The 9847-nt window shown below is 49.7% G+C and overlaps 1 pseudogene; it reads right to left on the bottom strand.

Annotated features, from left to right (window-relative positions):
- Positions 1-331: 331 nt before the first annotated feature.
- On the bottom strand, positions 332-776 carry LOC108533527 (60S ribosomal protein L29 pseudogene; annotated as a pseudogene).
- Between the last annotated feature and the right edge of the window lie 9071 nt (positions 777-9847).

Genomic DNA, 9847 nt, shown 5'->3' with positions numbered 1-9847 from the left:
AATGCAAGCAGCTGGGGCATCCCTCCCAGCTGAAACATGCTGAAAGAGGAGTGGTTAGGAGCACAGGTCTCAGGGTGGGTGCTGCCACTTCCAAGTTGTAAAACCCTGGATCACAGATTAGTTCACCTCTCTGGGCCTCAGTTTTCCCATCCGCAAAGTGGGGATGATAATAGCATCTCCTCGCAAAATTGTTAGAAGGTTTTTTGTGTGTGTTTTTTTTTTCAGCTTCAGGTTTATTTGTACAAATAGCAGAAAACACCAGCCCCATGCAGACGGCAGCCCAGGGGGTTCATACTAGTCCTTTCGTCCTCATGTTGGCAGACAGAGATCTTTACTCTGAAACCTTCGTAGGGGCCTGGGCAGCTTTGGGAGCCTGAGCTGGAACTGAAGCTGGAGCTGCAGCCTGGGCCTTAGTTTGGTCCTTGGCCTTTGACCGGCACAGCCTGAGCCCTTTGGTAATGCAGGCATGAATACGCTTCCCAAGCTTGGGGTGGGCAATGTAGGCAAGTCAGTCGAGCTTGCAGCTGATACCCTTTGGGATCTTGGGCTTTATGAGGACCTTGATAGCCTAAGCACGTGCCCTCATGGCCTTGGCATCGTTGGCCTGCATCTTCTTTAGGCTCTTCTTGTTGTGCTTCTCGGCAAGGTGCATGCTCCTCAGGAACTTGGGGTCCACCACGTTAAGACATTTGTATCTTTGTGATCAGGGTTTCCTGATGCCATTTCTGTGCCACTTTGGGGACTGGTTGTGTGTTGTGGTTCTTGGACTTTGCCATGTCTGCATCTTAAGCCGTGGCTGCCGAAGCGCCTAGAACTAGAAGAGCTAGAAAGTTTAAATGAACTAATCTATGTAAAGCATTCAGCATAGGGTCTGGCACATAGAAGGTGCACAACATGGGCTATTAGCATTACTACTGCGATCAGGACCAGCCCAACCAAATCATGCGCTCCTTTGGGGGAAGGAACTGCATCTTATTTATCTTTGTCTATTTAAGCATTTGCCATGGGGCTTGGCACACAGTAGGTGCTCCATGTCTTAGATCAGGTTCCCCAGAAGCAGATCCTGAGATGAGGATTCATAGCTAAATGATTTGGGAGTGCTCCCAGGGAAACTGGAGAGGGACTTGGGAGAGCAAGACAAGAAAGTAAGAGGCCAAGAAGGGTGCAGATTCAGGCAAAATTCTTCAGAGGGTGACTTCAGCCTGATCTCGCAGGGGAACTTGGGAGTGTAAGTTATACCTCAGGGTTGTCCTCGCTCCAGGCAAGGGAGCTGGGACTTCACTCCCCTGCACCCCAGTCATTGGCTAAGGTCCATCATGAAGGGGATAGACTTCCAGGCACTTACCATTATGCTCCAGAAGCAGAGGGCAGTGCCGAGAGACGACCCAGAAGGGAAGGCACCCAGGGGCCAGGAGGGTCCATGAAAATGGAAAAGGGGTGGAGGGGACCTGCCACCTTCCATAAATGTCATCCCAGCCTCTGAAGGGTCACAGTTCCCCAGAAAGTCCAGGACAGCGGAGGCAGAGCAGACGGGGGGACTGCCAGGCCGTGGGAGCAGCTCTAACTTACACGTTGGTCAGAGCCGTGAGGGTCCATTGAGTGGCCAGCCTCCCTACCAGCTGACAGTGGCAGGCCTGGGACTGCCTGAGTTGGTCTTAAGGGCCCCTACTATGTGCCTGGCATAGATGCTGAGTTCTTCACATGATTTTCTCATTTAACCCTCATACCACCCCTGGACAGATGACTCTGAGGCATGGAGGCATGGCATGGAGAGGCCTACCTGCGGCCCCCCAAAGAGTGAAGGGCAAAGATGATTGATGTCATTAAGAAATGCAAATAAAAACCACAAGGAGCTACCATTTCACACCCACTAGGGAGGTTATAATAAGAAATCTTTAATGAAACATAAGTGTTGGTGAAGATGTGAAGAAATGAGATCCCTCACACGTTGCTAGTGGGAACGTAAAATGGTACGGCTGCCGTGGAAGTTCGGCAGTTCCACCATAAGCTAAACACAGAAGCACCACAGGACCCTGAAATTCCACTCTTAGTATAGACTAAAAAAAATTAAATACACTTGTTCAGACAAAAGCTTGCACAAGAATGTTCACAGCAGCGCTATTCACAACCCCAACGGTGGAAACAACTCCAATGTCCACCACTGATGAATGGATACACAAAATGTGCTACATCCATACAATGGAATATTATTCAGTCATAAAAAGAAATAAAATACCGATGCATGCTACAACATGGATGAACCTTGAAAACATGATGCTGAGTAAAAGAGGCCAGACACAAAAGGCCATATAGTGTACAATCCCATTTATCGGAAATGTACAGAATGGGGAGATATTTAGAGACAGAATGCAGATTGCTGGCTGCCAGGGGCTGGGAGGCAGGGACTTAGGAGCAGCGTGGAACTGGGGAGTGGTGGCAGTCAACCAGCATTTTCTTTTTTTCCTTTTCTTTTTTTTTTTTTTTCAAGATAGGGTCTCACTCTGTCACCCAGGCTGGAAATGCAGTGGCATGATCTCCGCTCACCACAGCCTCAACCTCCTAGGCTCAACCAATCCTCCCACCTTAGCCTCCCAAGTAGCTAACTACATGGGCACACCATCACAACAACTCATTTTTGTATTTTTTTGTAGACACGGGGTCTCCCCATATTGCCCAGGCTGGTTTTGAACTCCTGGGCTCAAGCAATCCACCCGCCTCAGCCTCCCAAAGTGCTGGGATTACAGGTGTAAGTCGCCGTGCCCAGCCTGCACAGCATTTTCAACATACTAAATGCTGGTTCCACCACTGGCTGTGTGACCTTGGGCAAATCACTGAGTCTTTCTGGGCCTCAGTTTTCTCATCTGTAAAGTGGAGATAAGCAGCAGCTCTTCGTTAACTCATGAAAAAGCCTTAAGCATATTGCAGGAACACAGTAAGGACCAGCAAGGGTTTGTTTCCTTCCTCCCTCTCCTTTCCCCACACATGCCCTTGACATTTATCCCAGCCAGATTTCACCTATACAGTCACTCTCCCGGGAGGCTGTGCACAGGGCAGTAGTACTTGTCGAGGTTCTCTGATGGGCCCTGCCCATAGGATGTTTACACTTTCTTTCTTTTTTTTTTTTTTTTTGGAGGCGGAGTCTTACTCTGTCCCCCAGGCTGGAGTGCAGTGGCGTGGTCTCAGCTCACTGCAAACTCCACCTCCCAGGTTCAAGCGATTCTCCTGTCTTGGCCTCCTGAGTAGCTGGGATTACAGGTGTGTCCCACCATGCCTGGCTAATTTTTGTATTTTTAGTAGAGACGGAGTTTTGCCATGTTGGTCAGGCTGGTCTCGAACTCCTGACCTCGGGTGATTCGCCTACCTCGGCCTCCCAAAAGTGCTGGGATTATAGGCATGAGCCACTGCGCCCAGCCGGATGTTTACACTTTCAAAGAGAAAACAAGTTAATCCACAGGAAGGCTAAGTGATAGAGGGGACTAAAGAATTTCTGGACTAATCCAGGAAATATTCTGGACTAATCCAGGAAATATTCAGGCCCTTTCCCTCCAGTCATACCACCAGGCCAGCAACCTGCTTCAACACTATCTCCCTTCATACACACACGCTCTCCAAACTCCTAACCCAACAATTTCCAGAAGCTGGTTTCTGACCTTGTTCCCCTCTGTCCACAGCTCAAAATGTCAGCTTAAGAATGCTGATTGACCTTTCTAGGGAAGAACTATTCTTTTTTTCAATTTTTGGTATTAAAATACTCATTTTTTACGCCAGGTGCGGTGGCTTATGCCTGTAATCCCAGCACTTTGGGAGGCCGAGGCAGGTGGATCACGAGGTCAAGAGATCAAGACTATCCTGGCCAACATGGTGAAACCCTGTCTCTACTAATACTACAAAAAATTAGCCGGATGTGGTGGCAGGCGCTTGTAGTCCCAGCTACTTGGGAGGCTGAGGCAGAAGAATGGCATGAACCCGGGGGGCGGAGCCTGCAGTGAGCCGAGATTGCGCCACTGCACTCCAGCCTGGGCGACAGAGCAAGACTCCGTCTCAAAATATAAAATAAAATAAAATACTCATTTTTTAAGGATACAATAGTAGGAAACTAATTTTTTACCTATCCTGTGTCCTTACTTGACAAAATAAGATGCCACCAACCTTTATGCCAGTTCCAAAAATGACTTTTTGAAATTTTACGGATAAATCTTCAAATCTGAGAGCACAACATTGTGCCCCCTAATCCCAATCTCCTTCTCCCAGCAGGGAGTGTATCCTGCTTCATTTGCTCAGTGAGCACGAGGAGGGCATGGGCCCTCGGGTCCATCCCTGCCAGGCCGCTCCCTCCAGCCCTCTCTGTCATTCCCTCAGTAGCAGACAGGCAACAGCACTCCCTCTTCCCAGCATCACTGATGCCAGGCTAGGTACCACAGCCTCTGCATACCAACAGACTGGTCCCTACATCTGGTGCCAGAGGAGGTAGGTAACATGGAGCCATCACACTCACCCAATTACCAGACCTCTGGTCAGCTTAAGAAGGGATGGAGGCCGGGCACAGTGGCTCACACCTATAACCCTAGCACTTTGGGAGGCCAAGGTGATCTTGAACTCCTGATCACCTGAGATCAGGAGTTCAAGACCAGCCTGACCAACATGGAGAAACCCCGTCTCTACTAAAATTTAAAAAATTAGCCGGCCATGGTGGCGCATGCCTGTAATCCCAGCTACTCAGGAGGCTGAGGCAGGAGAATCGCTTGAACCCAGGAGGCAGAGGTTGTGGTGAGCCAAGATCATGCCACTGCACTCCAGCCTGGGCGATGAGAGCGAAACTCCATCTCAAAAAAAAAAAAAGAAAGAAAGAAGGGATGGTCTGTGATCAGAGAGCAATTTTCTTCTAAACTAAATGAAGCTTCATCAGACCGTATGGACCCCACTCCACCTGAACAAGTCACAGCGCAATCTCCCCATTGAGAGAGGCCTATAGGCATCACTGTGTCCTCCTGGCCTTCTCTAAGTCTTTTGGGTTTGACCAGACCATTCTAGGTATTGTCCTACCATGCAGGGTAATGCAAAGGGTATGGCCAAGGTCCCTAATGCTACAGCCAGTAATACACCCCAAACTCTCCACTCAAAATCCTATCTTGGGCTGGAAAGCAAAGTAAGTGGCAGAAACATGAGGCCACCCCTGGGCACTCCCGCTCTGGGAGCTATCAGGCTCAGCCTCACATGTAACCTGCAGCATGTGTTAGAAACCATCAGGAGATCACCAAGGACTGCTAGAAAAGGTCGGGAAGACAATCACAGGCAGGCAGGCAGCAAATACAGGCTAAGGCTCACTATGGACGAGGCACACTGCTCAGGGTCAAGAAAGCAAAAAAGAGGAGGACATGATGCCCTGCCCCTGACGGGGCTCCCATATGAGCAGGTGTGGCTTGGGGGAAGAGGAGAGGCCAGGACTAACATGTATCAAGTCTGTTCATCTGAATTCCCAGAGAAAAGAGCCCCATACTCACAGAGCTGACAGCTAAGCCAGAAAGTAGGGAAATTTCAGATTGGGATAAGGCCCTAGAAGAAAATAAACAGAAAGTAAGATGAAGCAGAAGCAGGGGATTTAGAGAAGGTGGTCGCAGAGGGCCTCTCTGAGGAGGTGATATTGGAAATGAGGTGGAGGATGGAATGAGAAGGAAATATTCCAGGTAGAGAAGGGCAGGTGCAAAGGCCGGGAGGCAAGAAAGGACTGAGAATGTTCAAGGAGGGGTGGGGATGTTGATGTGGGTAAGACGTGGAGAGCAACAGGCGACAGGAGGGAGGCAGGGCAGGCAAGGCTTTGCAGGCCTGGTGAGGAATCCGGGTTAAATAAGAGCTTTATCTCCATTTACTAGATGAGAAAACCGAAGTTCAGAGGTTAACTTGCCCAGGGTCGCACAGCTGGTGAGTAGCCAAGCTGAGATTCCATCATACAGTCTGGTGACAAAGTCCACATGTTTTCTTTCCTCTACTCACTGAACAGGAACTTGCTGGCTGTGACAAAATGTGGTAACTGTTAAGTGATTAATGACAAATGGTTTATGACAGGCGCCTGGGGTGGGATGGTGCAGTTTGCCGGGGAAGTCTTCATGGAGGAACTAACTGGGTCCCTAAGAATGAGGAGGATTTTGCCAGGTGGAAAAGTGGAGAGGAAGAGCGCTCAAAGCAAGGAGAATAACTTGAGCAAGGTCAGGGATGTGGAACATGAGGCCTGGTGGGAGCTGAGAGGCAATGGAGTTGCTGAGAGTAGAACTGGCGGGAGACGAGCATGGAAGGCAGGGTGGGCCACACCAGGAGGGACCCTGAATGCCTACCAAGGATGTCTACATTGAATTTCTGGGCAACGAGGAGCCAAGGCAGTTTCTTCAACAGGCTGAGCTGTACTGTGCTTTAGAAAGATGACTGTGATGCAGGAGCCTCGAGAGGCTGGTGTGTGGGGAGGGGCAGCTAAAATAAATGGCCAGAGGCTGCCAAGAGAGGTGGGGCAGAACAGGGCCCATCAAGCCCCAGAGGAAACCAAGACTGGTCCCCGCTGGACAGGGGCTCATGTATCCTAATTACACACAACCTCCATGACCTGGTTGGGGGGTATTTGGGAACAGATTAAGCAGAAGATAAAAAAGCATTTTTGGTTTGGTGGTGGTGGTTGTTTTTTTTGTTTTGAGACAGAGTTTCACTCTTGTTGCCCTGGCTGGAGCGCAATGGCACGATCTCGGCTCATTGTAACCTCTGCCTCCCAGGTCCAAACAATTCTCCTGCCTCAGCCTCCCGAGTAGCTGAGACTACAGGCGTGTGCCACCACAGTCAGCTAATTTTTGGATTTTTAGTAGAGACAGGTTTTTACTATGTTGGCCAGGCTGGTCTCGAACTCCTGACCTCAGGTGACCCACCCTCCTTCACCTCCCAAAGTGCTGGGATTACAGGCATGAGCTACCACACCTGGCCAAGAAAGCATTTTTACAGACCCCAAGAATGGGGTGTCCAGTTGGGCATGGTGGCTCATGCCTGTAAAATCCCAGTACTTTGGGAGGCCGAGGTTGGTGTATCACCTGAGGTCAGGAGTTCGAGACCAGCCTGACCAACATGGTGAAACCCCACCTCTACTAAAAATACAAAAACTTAGCTGGGCGTGGTGTCAGGAGCCTGTAATCCCAGCTACTCAGGAGGCTGAGGCAGGATAATCACTTGAACCTGGGAGGCAGAGGTTGCCGTGAGCCGAGATGGTGCCATTGCACTCCAACCTGGGTGACAAGAGCAAAACTCCGCCTCAAAAAGAAAAAGAAAGAATGCAGTGTCCCCAGCCCCAGGCCCCACCCTGCTTCACCTCACCTCCCTCCCCAAAGTTTGGCCTGGGTCACTGGCTGGAGTCCATTCCTAGCCTACAGCCGCAGGCCCTGCTGCAGTGACCCCCGTCAGCCCAGGGCATTCTGTTCATGCCCCATGACTCCCATGAAGGATGACAGCAGGGTGCTGGCTTTACAGGAGTTGGGTGAACCTCAGATACTGAGAGTGGACAACACTTACACAGCCCAGACCCGGAAAGGGAACCTGTTTTCAGTGCTTTATTTTGACTCACTTCATTCCTACAAGGTAGGTACTATCATATTCCAAGGAGGGGAAACTGATGCATGGGGGACTTGCCCAAGGGATGTGAACCCTGGCAGTCTGGTGCCAGGGTCTGTCCTCTGTGCTCCGCCTCAAGGTAGTCATTGCTCTCTCTACACTCTGAGTGTCTCTACCCGCTCTCCTCTCTCCTCTTTGCTTTCACAATGATCCTGCCAGATGTTCCATTTCCTGCCAGGAGGGAGGGCTACATGTGAAAATTTGGCATCAGAGCCTCAGCTGCTCCCTCCTCTGGAACCACCTGCCTGCCTGCCACAGCAGGCGGTGAAGAGCCAGCCCTGACATCAGACAGCCCCTGGAGGCAGGCAGGCCTGTCTGAACCCTCCTCCCCGCTGCAACAGAGATGGCTACCAGCCCAATGGCCAGGCCTAACAGCAGGCTGTGCCTGGCCCCCACTTGACAGGCAGCGCTCACCCCTCACCTCTGCTCCAGGGGCCCAGCTGAGGCAGCACCTGCCCAGGATGTCATGGTGCCACAGTTGCACCAGCTCCAGGACCGGGGCAGCTGAAAGCCCCTTTGCCCACTAGATGGCGCAATGTGCACAGAAATGTGGGTTGACCACTTGGCCTCCCCTTCCACCTGCAGAGGAACTGGATTTCACCATACTCTGCATTTGTCTCATTTTTATTCTCATTCCTCATCCTAACCCATAGCCAACCATTTGTATGTGTCCTTGCAAAACAAGTGTATGTATTTTTTAGTTTCACAATTAGTACATTTTATACACACACACACACAATTATATATATATTTCTTAATTGTTTTCACTCAGCACTGTATTTTTAAACCTCATCCATGTTGCTGGGTGAACATTTAGCTTCTGGTGGGCACCTTCCACATTTATTTACCCACCCAAGTTCTCCAACACCCCAGCAACCCTGTCTAACGACCATCCTTAGACAGCAACCGTTACGGCTCGGCCTGAAAACCTAAGAAGTGGAATTGCCAGGTTACGGGGCATGCAGCGACTTCATTTGGCACAGTACTGCCAGCCAGCTCTCAACCCACCCAGTTCTTGGAGGGTTCCTAGGGAAAAGATGCCCCAGCCTCCTAGGACTACTCAGCCTAGCACCCCTTCCTGTGGGGAGAGGCCCCAATCCTCTCTGCTTGGGCGCAGGGGAGATGGAGAGCCACTGGCCTCTGTCAAGAGCATCTTGCAAAGGTAAAACCTTAAGGTCCTACATCTCCCCTGGGACTTTTTTTTTTCTTTAAGTAAAGGGCAATGGCTGGCCAGTTAAATCCCCCACATCCCTCTCTTCAGGAGTCTTTCTGATTACAAAGCCCATTCTTTTTCTCCCTTCTCCCCCTACAGAAGTATCCCAGTTTCCTGCATTTTCCCATTTCTCTTCCTCAACCCATGCCTTCCATGTGAACACTCTACACTTACTAGCTATGTGTCTGTGGGCAAGTTACTTGAACTCGCCCTCTTTGTCTATAATATGGAAATAAGTAATATCATTACTCATAATAGGCACACAGGCATAATCCCTCCCTGGCCTCTGCACATAGCCCTCTCTCTAACTCAATGCTGCCCCGCTTTCCACACATATTTAAGTAGCTCAAGCTCCTCCTCCCTCAGGAAGTCATCCCTGATTGAACCAGATACAGTCCCAACGTCCTTAATCCAACTGTCACCTAGTAAGAGCTCAAATGGTTATTTTTGGCTGAAATTTGAAATAACAATAATGGCTATGATGCACTGAGTGCCTACTATGTGCCAAGAATTCTATGGCCTACTCCATATCCACACAAGAGCCCTGGAAGGTAGACATTGTCATACCCACTTATCAAATGAGTAGACCGAGACTCAGAGTAAGGTGACTTGCCCTAAGTCATTGTCAGGTAATTGTCAAGGTCAGGACTGGAGTACAGGCTTGATATAAAAGCTCTACCCCACACCACCTCCTTCAGAATCCCTTCCTCTTGCCCTCATTCCCCCATACACATTGTGTGTGCATTGCATTTTAAAATTATTTGTGGTTTTAAGTACACAAGTAATAGAGGGATATAGTCTCTTTATTTAAAAAAAATTAAAAGCACATAGAGCTGTGTCACCTTTGACCAGGAACCTTCTACCCTCCCTCCTCCCCAAATGAACTCCCACTATTACCACTGTCTTGGGTATCAGTCATTCTAGTGTTTTTTTTTTTTTTTTTTTTTTTTTGAGACAGGGTATCCTGCTCTGGTGCCCAGGCTGGAGTGCAGAGAA

This window comes from Rhinopithecus bieti, unplaced genomic scaffold (assembly GCF_001698545.2).
Source record: "Rhinopithecus bieti isolate Rb0 unplaced genomic scaffold, ASM169854v2 scaffold_9981, whole genome shotgun sequence".
Classification (NCBI taxonomy): domain Eukaryota; kingdom Metazoa; phylum Chordata; class Mammalia; order Primates; family Cercopithecidae; genus Rhinopithecus; species Rhinopithecus bieti.
This window is presented reverse-complemented; position numbering and strand designations above follow the sequence as displayed.